Source organism: Stomoxys calcitrans, chromosome 1 (genome assembly GCF_963082655.1).
Source record: "Stomoxys calcitrans chromosome 1, idStoCalc2.1, whole genome shotgun sequence".
NCBI lineage: Eukaryota > Metazoa > Arthropoda > Insecta > Diptera > Muscidae > Stomoxys > Stomoxys calcitrans.
The window spans coordinates 17,301,167-17,316,922 of record NC_081552.1 but is presented as its reverse complement, the minus strand read 5'-3'; positions in this window follow the sequence as shown (position 1 = coordinate 17,316,922).

Genomic DNA, 15,756 nt, shown 5'->3' with positions numbered 1-15,756 from the left:
TTTCTTCCATTCAACCGTACTGACTGAAAGCTGCAAATGTTAATGATGAAAAGCAGATTGAAACGGGAGGTTGCCATTTAATAGGCTTAAAAAATTTGATTAGTTTCCATGGAGGGATGGAGAGAGAGAGAGATTTGGACAATAAACGAGGGGAAAAATACCAACAGAATAACTAGGATTCAAAAAGTTAAATATCTAAATTTCAAATTCAGGCAAAGATATCTTTAAAATTTGTGTAATCTTTGTAGAAATAAGTAAAAGCGTGCTAAATTCGGCCGGGCCGAATCTTATATACCCTCCACCATGGATCGCATTTGTCAAGTTCTTTCCCGGTATCTCTTTTTAGACAAACAAAGGATAAAAGAAAAGAATTGAATTGAGTGTTGTCTATGTGTAAAATTTCATCCAAATCGAATATGAATTTTGCCTTTTAGGGGCTCAAGAAGTAAATAGGGAGATCGGTTTATATTGGGTTGCCCAAAAAGTAATTGCGGATTTTTCATATAGTCGGCATTGACAAATTTTTTCACAGCTTGTGACTCTGTAATTGCATTCTTTCTTCTGTCAGTTATCAGCTGCTACTTTTAGCTTGCTTTAGAAAAAAAGTGTAAAAAAGTATATTTGATTAAAGTTAATTCTAAGTTTTATTAAAAATGCATTTACTTTCTTTAAAAAAAATCCGCAATTACTTCTTGGGCAACCCAATATAAGAGCTGTATCTGGCTAAAGACCGATTCAGACCGTATTTGAAACGTATGTTGGAGGTCATGGAAGCAGCCGTTGTAAAAAATTTCAGCCAAATCGGACAACAATTACGCCGTCTTGAGGCTCAAGAAGTCAAGATCCCCGATCGGTTTATATGTCAGCTATATCAGATTTGGAACCAATTTAAAACATATTTGGCACAGTTATTGGAAGTCGCAATAAAATATCTCGTGCAAAATTTCAGCCAAATCGGATGAGAATTGTACCCTCTAGTGGCTCAAGAAGTCAAGACCCGAGATCGGTTTATATGGCAGCTATATCAGGTTATGGACCGATTTGAACCATATTTGGCACAATCGTTGGATATCATAAAAAAACACCTCGTGCAAAATTTCATTCCAATCGGATAAGATTGCGCCCTCTAGAGGCTCAAGAAGTCAAGACCCAAGATCGGTTTATATGGCAGCTATATCAGGATATGGGCTGATTTTAACCATACTCAGCACAGTTGTTGGAAGTCATAGCAAAACACCTCGTGCAAAATTTCAGCCAAATCGGATAAGAATTGTGCTCTCTAGAGGCTCAAGAAGTCAAGACCCAAGATCGGTTTATATGGCAGCTATATCAGGTTATGGGCTGATTTTAACCATACTCAGCACAGTTATTGGAAGTCATAGCAAAACACCTCGTGCAAAATTTCAGCCAAATCGGATAAGAATTGTGCTCTCTAGTGGCTCAAGAAGTCAAGACCCGAGATCGGTTTATATGGCAGCTATATCAGGTTATGGACCGATTTGAACCATATTTGGCACAATCGTTGGATATCATAAAAAAACACCTCGTGCAAAATTTCATTCCAATCGGATAAGATTGCGCCCTCTAGAGGCTCAAGAAGTCAAGACCCGATATCGGTTTATATGGCAGCTATATCAGATTATAGACCGATTTCAACCATACTCAGCACAGTTGTTGGAAGTCATAATAAAACTCCTCTTGCAAAATTTCAGCCAAATCGGATAAAAATTGTGGCCTCTAGTGGCTCAGGAAGTCAAGACCCGAGATCGGTTTATATGGGAGCTATACCAAAACTTGGACCGATATAGCCCATTTTCAATCGCAACCGACCTACACAAATAAGTAGTATTTGTGCAAAATTTCTAGCGGCTGGCTTTGCTCCTTCGAAAGTTAGCGTGCTTTCGACAGACAGACGGACGGACGGACGAACGGACATGGCTAAATCGACTTAAAATGTCACGACGAACAAGAATATATATACTTTATGGGGTCTTTGTCGAATATTTCGAGGAGTTACAAACAGAATGACGAAATTAGTATACCCCCAACCTATGGTGGAGGATATAAAATTATTGCCTTAAGACATTAAAAAATCAAATTCTTAATATTTTGACTAAAAATCCCCAACTTCTCTCAAAAATTCCCAATTTAATAGAACAGCATTTAAAAATAAATAATGTTCGCCTTCAGTGTTTCCTTTAATCCATTTCACTATTCTAAATCAATGACAAGAGTGCAAGATTCTCGAAGAATACTTTGAAAATGAAATATTCATGTGCTGCTAAATAATAAATAAGAAAATATGGGCAAAAACATTAGCAAAAAAAAAAAATGCAAACCCCAAAAAGGCAACTAAAACATTTGCCTTCTGTCAATTTTAATAAAAGCCTTAGTGCATCAACTTCCCTTCTGTTGCAGTTCTGAAAACGTAACCACAGAAATTATTTAAAAACATGGCCAAAACCATTTCTCGGCAACATGTGTGGTTTTTGCATACCACACAATATCCATAGATCAAATCACAACTGAAATTGAGTGAGTGGCTGCATACAGCTTTTATTTCGTTTTCCGAAGACACAACAAGCCCAGATGCTGAATGCGGCACCACTGGTTTGTTTTTTCCCCTGCTGCTCTTTAGATATTTGTTGTTGTTGTTTTTATTCATTTTTTGATTTGTCTTAAATCTAAACACAATTTATTGATAAAATGCAATAAAAATATAAACTAAAATATCTTCAAAAATTATTTGTTTTATATATGTGTGCGTGTATGTGTGTTATATGAATGTTCTCGATTTCAGAATGCTGGTTGAATTGAAGCACACATTCTATCAAAATTGCAAAAATTGCAAAGATTGCAAAATATTTGTATTGGTATGCGCGTTTAAAGAGGTGGGATAACTAATGGCCAGGCCACAAATTCTATGTTAGCTTTACCTTAGTTTTGTTTCAGGACAAAATTTTGTCAAAACTTTATTTCGTCTGTTTGCATTTTCTTTTTTATACCCTCCACCATAGGATGGAGGGTATACTAATTTCGTCATTCTGTTGGTAACTCCTCGAAATATTCGTCTAAGATCCCATAAAGTACCAATATTTTTGATCTTCATGACATTTTAAGTCGATCTAGCCATGTCCGTCCGTCTGTCTGTCGATAGCACGCTAACTTTCGAGGAGTAAAGCTAGCTGCTTGAAATTTTGCACAAATAATAATGGTCGAAAATAAATATTCAAATGGAAATTTTGTTCCATAGAAAGTAAAATAAGGCGCAGCGGAGCGGGCCCGGTTCAGCAAGTCTGATATATATTTTCAAAGGCAAATCACTGATTGGTCGCCCCATCCCCCAAAACACCCACCAAACCGGTCATGTTTGCCGACTATGGAAAAATGGAGGGTATTTGGGAGTAGACCATGAATCTGACATCAATCTGACACCATAACAAACCCCCAAGTAGGACTTATTTGCTCACCAAGACAATTTGGGTCTTCAAGACTGTGGAGGGCGATATTCATAGTTTTTAGAGCCCATTCCCCAAACCGGGCATATTTGCTGGCTTTTTCAATAAATGGTTTAAGTGAATGGTATTTGAGATTAGAAAACGAATTTGATACCAATTTTGAGGCCAATGGCAATATAGGGTTCAAATATATGAGAATAGAGCACGTTGCTTATATATTTTCAGGGCTTAGTGTTTGAGGGACCAACCCAAAACACCCCTAAATCGGGCATATTTATCGACCATGTCAATGTGGGGCCTAAATGAAAGGAATTGGGGGTAGAGCAAGAATTTATACCCACTTTCAAGACCAATTCTCTGGGGGTCTATCCCTTTCCCAAAATACCCCATAAACAGCTAATTTTTACTGAAAATCGCAATATGGGGCTCAAATAAAGGTATTTGGAAGTAGAATACGAGTTTGATACCTAAATGTAGGACCATGTATTTTAGGGGAAGGGATGATCTTCCCCAAAACATTTCGCAAGGAGTAAAAAATTTTAGACCATGCCAATATGTGGCTCAAATGAAAGGTATTTGAGATTATAATAAAACGAATTTGTTAACCTTTTTTGGGACCTTGTGTTTGGGGGACGCCTCATCCTGTAAACTCCCCCTCAAAACCAATGGCAATATGGGGTTTAAATAAATGGCATTTAAGAGAAGAGCACGATGCTGAAAAATTTTTCAGGGCCAAGTTTCTGGGAAATAAATATTCCAAGGAAAATTTTGTTCCACATAAATTCATAGAAGGCGCAGCGGAGCGGGCCCGGACCAGCTAATTTAATATATATAAAACTTATCTCCAATCTTATTCAGACTTTAATTTTGCATGCCTATTGAAATATGGATTAAAACCTTGTAAGGTTTTCTTACGATGGTACAAAACTGTTGGTTGGCTTTCTCTTTGCATGTATTGGGACGTCAAATTACACATCTCTCGCGAAATTTTGTAAAGATCGGACCAAAATTGCGGCTACTAAGGGCTTAAAAGGACATATCGGATGAAAGATATATATGGGAGCTATATCTAAATCAGGCCCGATTTTTTTGCACACATTTGAGAACGTCAAATGAAACACCTCATACAAAATTTTTTGAAGATCGAACCAAAACAGTGGCTTCTACAGCCTTAAAGGGTCATGTCGAATGAAAGATATGTATGGGAGCTATATCTAAATCCAGTACGATTTTCATGATAATTTTCACACATACCAAGACGTGAATGAAAACATCTCACGCTAAATTTTGTAACGATCTGACCAAAATTGAGGCTTCAACAGCCATATCGGATGAAAGATATATATGGGAGCTATATATTAATCTGAGCTTATTTTAACGTAACGTTGCACACATATGAGGACGTCAAATAAAACACTTTATTCAATTTGGACCAAAATTGTAGCTTATACAAAAGCTATATCTAAATCTGAATCGATTTTGTTCAAAGTCAATAATGTTCGTCCTTGGGCCAAAGAAGTGAAATGTACAAAATTTTGTGGATATCGGACAATAAATGCGTCTTGTACCGTGATCACAATAATGCATAGACGGACATTGTTTAATCGAATCAAGAAGTGATTCTAAGCTGATCGGTATACTTATCGATGGGTCTAGCTCTTCTCCTTCTTAACGTTGCAAACAAATGCACAAAGTTATAATAGCATTGGTGGTGTAGGGTATAACAAGCAAATGCGTGCTAAGTTCGGCCGGGTCGAATCTTATATACCCCCCACCATGGATCGCATTTGTCAAGTTCTTTGAATGACTATTTCAATACATAAATGAACGACATCAAGTCATCGACCGACATGGACCATACTTATCATGGTTGTTAGAAGCCATTGAAAAATACCACCTCCAAAATTTCAGGCAAATCGAGTTGAAATTGCTCCCTCCAGTGGCTCAGAGTGTCAAATAGGGAGATCGGTTTATATGACAGCTATATCAGATTATCAACCGATTAAGATCATACTTGTTGGAAGTTATATCAAAACGACTTATGTAAAATTTCAAGCAAATCGGATAACAATTAAACCCTCTAGAAGCTCAAGAAGTCTAATTAGGAGATCGGTTTAAAAAGCGGGTATATCAGGTTGTGGATTAATTCTTATCCGATTTGGCTGAAATTTTGCATAACATATTTCGTTATGACTTGGGCAAAAAAGTTAAATATCATCTTACGGTAGCGCTCAACATTCACAGTTACGTTACGGTTCGCATCATCTTTGAAGAAATACGGTCCAATGATCCCACCAGCCCATAAATCGCATCAAACTGTGTCTTTTATCGATGCATTGGTAGCTCTTGCAATGCTTGTTGCTGATCTACAATTCTACTTATTTACGTACCCATTGAGCCAAAAATGAGATTCGTCGCTGAACACACTGAGCGCCCGATGAACTTTCTTAACAGAGCACGCATTTTGATAATAAAATTCAATAATTTATAAACGTTGTTCGTTTATAAGACGATTCATGGTTCAATTATAGAAGATGTTTGACAGTGACACAAAACTGGAAACATGCGTGAGCTGTTTACACCACTGTTGCGAAAAAGATAATAGCTAAAAAATCACCCTTTACATACTCTATAGGTTCGAAAATAGATATTTCAATGTGTTGCAAACGGAAGGACAAAATTAATATATCCCCATCCTTTGGTGGTGTGTATACAAATATGCCTATTTTTTTCACCAAAATTCCTATACCACCCCCCTTGACTTGTCTTTTCAATTGAAATTCATAACTCAAATTAAATTTTGTTTCATTCTTCTTGCACTTGTCTAATGTATGCAGCCATGCAGTATGGCTAAAGAAAACAAAAAGACTCCTTCTATGACTGAAAAAAAAAAGAAAACAAAATGTTGTTTTCTTTGAAATATTAATAATAATAACTTTTGAAATTTTTCTCTATTCCAATAGATTTATTGGATTGTGGCTAAAGAATTAAATGAAAGGCTAAGGAATGTACATTGATAGGTCAAATGGACAATTGTGGGCAAGTGAGAGAGAAAAAAATTCAGGGATTTGTATCTTCCAAATAAAGGACATTTTTAGATATCCAATATGTGAATAAGGAATGGCAAGTATTTGACTGAGCAAAGTAATTTCGTGAAAAATTGGACATTGAAGGACGTTCAAACACATTAACATTCAGCCAGCCCCATGGGTTTTCTATATCATAAAAAATTTTTCCCTTCCTTCCTTCAGCCTTCTCAAATCTCCCCTTTGTAAAAATCGCCTTGCCTTCCTTGCCAACATTTTTCACTAATAACATAATTTTTCCAAATGATTTAACAACAACTTGCACAAAATAAGTGCTCACTTTAAAAAAAAATCCCCTAAAAGCATGCAATATTTATGTAGTCTTAATTTTCCACTTAAAATTGCAACACTTTCATTCCCTAACTAAAATTTCATGCCCACAAACATTAAAATTCTTTCGCAAAACTGCAATTATTAGGGAGCTACTTTCCTAAACGCCATACTTTAGGGAGTTGCTAGAAAAAGGAAGATATAGCAAATAAATGCCTAAAAGTATGCAATCATCAACAGTGGCAACTAAATATTATTGCATACTTAAGGACTTCCCTGAGTGGTAAAAAACTAGTGCAGGCAGTAAAAAGCAAATCCTACAGCAAACAAAAAGTCTTTTCAAAGACGATTTTTGCTCTCCCAACAAATCAAGGAGGTGGCAAAATATTATTTGCCACAAAAAGAGGGAGAGTAAGAGAGAATTTTTTACAATTATCATTGCCGACACCGCTATATGCCATAACCGTACGAATGAAGCCTGTGGCGGACCAAAGGTTTCGATGCCCAAAAACACACACAAAATGTGCAAGGAAAAATGAACAATTATCCACCGTTGCTGCTGCTATAAAAACACGGAAAACTATTACAATTCATGGAAAAGTTTTTGGCATATAAACTTATCATTTCCTTTTTCGGAATGGTAACCAAAAACTACGCTCCTTAACTAAAATGCACAACCACACACAAAGCACACATGGCAACCTTAGAAAAGTGAAAAATTTTCTAGGCACACTATTTTTGACAAATTTTATAAAAATTAAATACATTTTTTTTGTACCCACTACCATATCCATTTCCGATCCTACAAAATATAAATATTTTGGATCGTCAAATTCTAAGGTGATTTAACGATGTCCGTGTGTCTGTTCATCTATACATACGTCCGTCAAATATTAAGATACTGACCCGAAACTTCGCACAGATTTAATTTAACAGACAGTTTAAGTTCCTGAAGGGGCCAAATCGGAATATATTTAGATATTGCTGTCAAATAGACCGATCTTTTATGGTCTAAATACCATAAAAAGTGGAGTAATAGAATGAATTCGCTGAAACTGTGACTTCTGAAAAGATTTCTCGGGTCAAATATAAACCCGACCAGACCAGTCTGTCGGTTTGTTTGTTTGTTCCGTAAAGACTGAAAAACGGCAGAACCGATTTTCTCGAAATTTTCGCATATTGTTTAGGTTTGTCTGGAAGGAAACATAGGCTATAAAATTTTCTGGTATCGGAAGGGGGACGGACCCTCCTCCTTATGCCAAAAACACAACACACAAAATCAAAAGTGGACCGATCGGGACAACATAGGTATCAAATGAAAGATTTGGGAGTAGAATACAAATATGGTATTAAAATTTGGGTCTAAGTGCCCATCGGGACGCCCCAACCCCAAAACTCCCCCCAAACAGACATATTGGACGTGCATTTGAATATGGGGCTCAAACGAAATGTATTTGGAAGTAGATTTCGTATCTGGTATACTTATGATACTTGGCTGTACCGATTTTCTTCAAATTTTCATAGATTGTGTACATTTGTCTGGAAGGAAACAAAGGCTATATAATTTTTAGATATCGGGTGGAGGCGGACCCTCCCCCTTACCCCAAAAGCGCCACCCATATCCGAAAGTGGTCCGATGGGCACAATAAAGGTATTAAATGAAACGTATAGGAGACCAGAAAACGAAGATGGTATTAAAATTTGGGTCCAAGTACCCAGCGGCACCCCCCCCCCCATGTCAATATGGGACTTAAATGAAAAGTATTAAGCAGTAGATTACAAATATGGCATTAAACATTAGGTCCAAGTAAAGGGAGGTCGCCCACCCCCAAATACCCCTAAATGGTCTCAAATGAAGGGTATTAGGGAGTAGATTACGAATATGCATTAATATTTGCGTTCAAGTCTAGGTGGCGCTTTCTCTCCTAAAGATACGTCAAATGGTTTATTTGACCCATTAAGACAATATTGGACTCAAATGAACGGTATTTGAGAGTAGAAAACTGATTTGATATCCCATTTTGGAGCCAAGTGTTTTGGGGTACACCCTACAGCACCCCCTAAACTGAACTTCATTTCCGTTGGGAATAAAGAACGAATTTGATATCTATTTTCAGTGCAAAGCGCCGGTGGCCGCCCCAGCCCCAAAACACCCTCGAAACAGTTTATATTTAGCGACCATAGCAATATGGGGCTCAAATTAAAGCAATTTGGAAGTGCAGCACGAATTTGATATTCATATTTGAGTAGAAATGTCTGAGGTGCAGCACGAATTTGATATCCATATTTGAGTAGAAATGTCTGAGGTGCCATTCCTCCCCTAATGAGAACATTGCCCTAGGGAAGAATATTACCACCAGGAATCGAGAAGGGGCAAACTTTTCACACATCAATTGGTGCTTTCCGATTCAAGTTTAAACTCAATAGTAAGGGACCTTTTCCTTATAGCCGAGTCCGAACGGTGTCCCGCAGTGCGACACCTCTTTGGAGAAATTTTTTTTAAATGACCATGCATGGCATTGAACCTCGCAAATGTCGCGAACATTAAGAGAGGATGAACACCGCTTTGTCCGATGTTCTCGCCAGGATTCGAACGCGTTCAGCGTCATAGGCTACAATGGCACGAATTCGATATCCACATTCAGGGCGAAGTGTCCCCACCCTAAAAAATATAAGAGACTTAAAGAAGGCATAGCGGAGCGGGCCCGGTCCGGCTAGTAAAGATATAACTATGGATATGGTAGTGGAGTTATAATAAAATAAAATAATTATTATGTCCATGGTGGTGGGTATCCAAAGATGGCAAAGGCCGAACTTAACACGTTTTTACTTCTTTTAACATAACATTTGGAAATATTAAAAACAAAATAAAACAAGTAAAAAGGCGTTAAGTTCGGCCGGGCCGAACTTTGGATACCCACCACCTCGGGTATATATGTAAACCACCTTTCATCAAAATTCGGTGAAAATTTCATACCTTATACTCATATACCTCATACCCATCTGAACTATATACGACACGGATGTCGAAAAGCAGAACATAAGTCACTGTGTCAGATTTCAGTGAAATCGGATTATAAATGCGCCTTTTATGGGGCCAAGACTTTAAATCGAGATATCGGTCTACATGGCAGCTATATCCAAATCTGGACCGATTTAAGCCAAGTTGTATAAACATGTCGAAGAGCCTAACACTAAGCACTGTCCCAAATTTCGGCGAAATCGGACAATAAATGCCTCTTTTATGGGCCCTAAACCTTTAATCCCGAGATCGGTCTATATGGCAGCTATATTCAAATCTGGACCGATCTGGGCAAAATTGAAGAAGGATGTCGAAGAGCCTAACCAAACTCACTGTCTCAAATTTCAGCGACATCGGACAATAAATGCGTCTTATATGGCCCCAAAACCATAAATCGAGGGATCGGTCTATATGGCAGCTATATCCAAATCTGGACCGATCTGCGCGATATTGCAGAAGTATGTCAAGGGGCTTAACTTAACTCACTGTTCCAAATTTCGGCGACATCGGGCAATAAATGAGCATTTTATGGGCCCAAAACCATAAATCAAGAAATCGGTCTATATGGCAGCTATATCCAAATTTGAACCGATCTGGACCAAATTGAAGAAATATGTCAAAGGGCCTAACACAACTCACTGTCCCAAATTTCAGCAAAATCGGATAATGAATGTGGCTATTATGGGCCTTACACCATAAATCGGAGGATCGATCTATATGGCAGCTATATCCAAATCTGGACCGATCTGAGCCAAATTAACGAAGGATGTCGATGGGCCCTACACAATTCACTGTCCCGAATTACATCAAAATCGGATAATAAGTGTGGCTTTTGTGGGTCTAAGACCCTAAACCGGAGGATCGGTCTATATGGCAGCTATATCCAAATCTGAACCGATCTGGGCCAATTTAACAAAGGATGTCGATGGGCCTTACACAATTCATTGTCCCGAATTTCATCAAAATCGGATAATAAATGTGGCTTTTGTGGGCCTAAGACCCTAAACCGGAGGATCGGTCTATATGGCAGCTATATCCAAATCTGAACCGATCAGGACCAAATTCAAGAAACATGTCAAAGGGCCTAAGACAACTCACTGTCCCAAATTTCAGCGAGATCGGATTATAAATGTGGCTTTTATGGGCCTTAGACCCTAAATCGGAGGATCGGTCTATATGGCAGCTATATCCAAATCTGGATCGATCGGAGCCAAATTGACAAAGGATGTGGAAGGGCCTAACACAACTCACTGTCCCAAATTTCAACAAAATTGGATAATAAATGTGGCTTTTATGGGGCCAAGACCCTAAATCGGCGGATCGGTCTATATGGGGGCTATATCAAGATATAGTCCGATATAGCCCATCTTCGAACTTAACCTGCTTATGGACAAAAAAAGAATCTGTGCAAAATTTCAGCTCAATATCTCTATTTTTAAAGACTGTAGCGTGATTTCAACAGACAGACGGACAGACGGACGGACATGGCTAGATCGTCTTAGATTTTCACGCTGATCAAGAATATATATACTTTATAGGGTCGGAAATGGATATTTCGATGTGTTGCAAACGGAATGACAAAATGAATATACCCCCATCCTTCGGTGATGGGTATAAAAATAAAATAAAATTTTAAAAATTTTTGTGTACAAAAAATGTAAACAAAAGCTATTAAAAAGGTGTTAAGTTCGGCCTGGACGAACTCGGATATATATGTGAACCACCATTTCTCATAATCGGGTGAATATTGCATAATTTATGCCCCTATATCAGTTATCTTGAAATGTGGTCAGACTTGGACCATATTTGGCACGGAAAGTGAGTGGTCTAATAAGTACAAGTCATTGTTCAATTTTGTAGAACAAAATATGGGTATTTTTGGTAGCTATACACGGATGTCGAATGCGCCATTTATGGGCCCAAGACTTTAAATCGAGAGATCGGTTTATAAAGCAGCTATATCCAAATCTAAACCGATCAGGGCCAAATTGCAGAAAGATGTCGAAGAGCTTAACACAACCCACCGTCCCAAATTTCGGCGAAAACGGACAATAAATTTGCCTTTAAGGGCCCTTAATCATTGAGTTTAAACTTGAATCGAAAATCACTCATTGATATGTGAGAAGTTTGCCCCTGCTAGGTTCCAGAGCAAATTTGCATTGCCTTTCTTTTGAGTCCTTTATTACCGTATTGGTAAATATTTCCGATTTAGGGGGTATTTCGGGGTGATCACATGGTCATTAAAGTAAAAATAACATTCGTGCTCTACTTTCAAAAACATTTCATTTGAGCCCAACAATGGTATGAATGGTAAATAAGTGGTGCTTGAGGGTCTGGTGGACCCAGGGGCCTTTGTCCCGAAAATGAATATCAATTTCCCGAAAGTTAATTAATTTCCATAACAAAAAGCTTATTTATAAAAGAGAGTTATTTTGGGTGGGGCAGCTCTATATCGTCATGATTGGTCTAAATATCCTTTTGGCGGGTTTTGGGTGGCCGCTGAAAAAAAATTTAGAACGAATCACATTACTAATCTCCGAGATCTGGTATTTTAGAAAATGAAGGCAATGAGAATTGCTTTTTAGGGGAGACATTTCGACTCCAATACGAATATCAAATTCGTGCTCCACTCCCGAATCCGTTTATTTAAGCCCTATATTGCCATGGTCGTAAGTATGAAGCGTTGGAAAGGTGTTTTGGGGCTGGCGCGGCCACTGACTACCAAATACCGTTGATTTGAGCTCCATATAGCTAAAGTCGGAAAATGAAATGAAAATTGGATATGAAATTCGTTTTCTACTCTCAAATACCTTTCATTTGAGTCCCATATTGCCGTAATGGGTTAATTATCCTATTCGACATATTTTTAGGAGGTAAAGCTTCACCTAGACTTGAACGCAAATTTTAATGTCATATTCGTTATCTACTCCGAAATGTCTTTCTTTTGAATCCCATATAACCATGGTTAATATGCTCATTTGTGGGTATTTGGGGTTGGGACGACATCCTATTACTTTGACCTAATTTGTTATGCCATATTTGAAACCTACTGCCGAATACTTTTCATTTGACTCCCATATTGATAGGAACGTCGAATATATCTGTTTGGAGGAGTTTTGGGGTTGGGGCGGCCCACTGGGTACTTGGACCCAAAATTAAATACGATATTCGTTTGCTAGTCTCCAATACCTTTAATTTCCTACTAATATTGTGCCAATCAGTTCACTTATGGTTTTGTATGGGATTTTTGGGGGGAGGGTCCGCCACCATCCGATGTCTGAAAATTATGTAACCTATATTTCCTTCCACAAAAACCTACACAATTTGTGCAAATTTTAAGAAATTTCGAACAAACAAACAAACAAACCGAGCCTCATATAGCGTTGATAGGTCATATGCCCCTTTGGGTCGTTTTTGTGGGGTGGGGTTTTTGATTTCACGGAACAAACAAACAAAACCGAGTCTCATATAGTCATGATGGGTCATATGCCCATTTGGGATGTTTTTTAGGGGGTGGGTTGACCCCCTTCACTTCGATCTGATTTTGAATGCGAGATTAATAATCTACTTCCGAATTACTTCCATTTGAGCCCCATATTGATATGGACCTTCAATAAGTCTGCTTTTAGCGATTTTGGAATAGGGCGACTTCCTGGGTACCTGGAATTTTGAATGCCATATTCGTATTCTACTCTTCAATACCTTTCTTTTGTCCTTATTGGTACACTTTTGATTTTGGGTGGTGTTTTTGGGGTAGGGACAGGGTCCGTCCCCTTCCGATATCAAACAAGTAAAAGCGTGCTAAGTTCGGCCGGGCCGAATCTTATATACCCTCCACCATGGATCGCATTTGTCGAGTTCTTTTCCCGGCATCTCTTCTTAGGCAAAAAAAAAAGGCTATAAGAAAAAATTTGCTCTGCTATTAGAGCGATATTAAGATATGGTCCGGTTTGGACCACAATTAGATTATATGTTGGAGACCTGTGTAAAATGTCAGCCAATTCGAATAAGAATTGCGCTCATTGTGGGCTCAAGAAGTAAAATAGAGAGATCGATTTATATGGGAGCTGTATCGGGCTATAGACCGATTCAGACCATAATAAACACGTATGTTAATGGTCATGAGAGAATCCGTCGTACAAAATTTCAGGCAAATCGGATAATAATTGCGACCTCTGGAGGCTCAAGAAGTCAAAATCCCAGATCGGTTTATATGGCAGATATATCAGGTTATGGACCGATTTGAACCTTATTTGGCACAGTTGTTGGATATAATAACGAAACACGTCGTGCAAAATTGCATTCCAATTGGATAAGAATTGCGCCCTCTAGAGGCTCAAGAAGTCAAGACCAAAGATCGGTTTATATGACAGCTATATAAGGTTATGAACCGATTTGAACCATACTTGGCACAGTTGTTGGATATCATAAAAAAACACGTCGTGCAAAGTTTCATTCCAATCGGATGAGAATTGTGCACTTAAGAGGCTAAAGAAGTCAAGACCCCAGATCGGTTTATATGGCAGCTATATCAGGTTATGGACCGATTTGAACCATACTTGGCACAGTTGTTGGGTATCATAACAAAACACATCGTGCAAAATTTCATCCCAATCGGATAAGAATTGCGCACACTAGAGGCTCAATAAATCAAGACCCAAGATCGGTTTATATGGCAGCTATATCAAAATATGGACAGATATGGTCCATTTACAATACCTACACTAAAAAGAAGTATTTGTGCAAAATTTCAAGCGGCTAGCTTTACTCCTTCGGAAGTTAGCGTGCTTTCGACAGACAGACGGACGGACGGATGGACGGACGGACGGACAGACGGACGGACATGGCTAGATCGACATAAAAGGTCGCGACGATCAAGAATATATATACTTTATGGGGTCTCAGACGAATATTTCGAGTAGTTACAAACAGAATGACGAAATTAGTATCCCCCCCATCTTATGGTGGAGGGTATAAAAATTCTTCCTCCCACATTTCGAGAGAATCGATTAGCAAATGACCATTTTATTGGATTATTACTGCAAATCGGACAAACATATATATGGTAGCTATATCCAAATCTGAACCAATTTTCTCCAATTTCAATAGGCATCGTCTCTAGGCCGAAAAACATGTCCATACCAAATTTGAAGACGATCGGATGAAAATTGAGACCTGTAGTTTATACACAAATTAACATGGACAGACGGACATTGCTAAATCGAATCAGAAAATGATTCTGAGTCGATCGGTATACTTATCAATGGGTCTATCTCTCTCCCTTTTGGGTGTTACAAATAACTGCACTAAGTTATAATATCCTGTACCACAGTAGTGGTGCAGGGTATAAATAGGATGATTATTATATCCTTCATTGTGGGTATCCAAAGTACGGCACGGCCGAACTTAACAAGTGTTTACTTGTTTCTTGATCGTTTTGACGTTCTAGGTCGATCGGATGGACAGATAGTCTATTGAAATCACGATATTGATTTTCTTATTGATAAAGGATTCCAAATGGGCCACATCGGTTCAGATGTGGATATAGCCCCCATATAAAGTGATTTTTCGGCTCAGGCTAAATCCGTCGCGTGCCACTCTGGACATACACCTAAGCCAGTGATTGGTTGTTGTGCGCTCTTAATACCAAAAAGTTAAGCCTGCGTCGGTCTAAATTTTTGATCCCCTTAAAACTGATAATCAGCCTGATTTTGCACATGGTTTTTTGACTTTCAACGATCGTGCCAAGTATGGTCTAAATCGGTGTATATGCTGGTATCGCTCCCACATAAACAGATCTTCCGATTTGACATCCTAAGGCTCTAAAAGCAGCTATATTGGTGTGATTAGGCTGAAATATTTTGCACTTGGTGTTCTCTTTTGACTTTCAATATTGTGACAAAACTTGTCCGAATGGGTG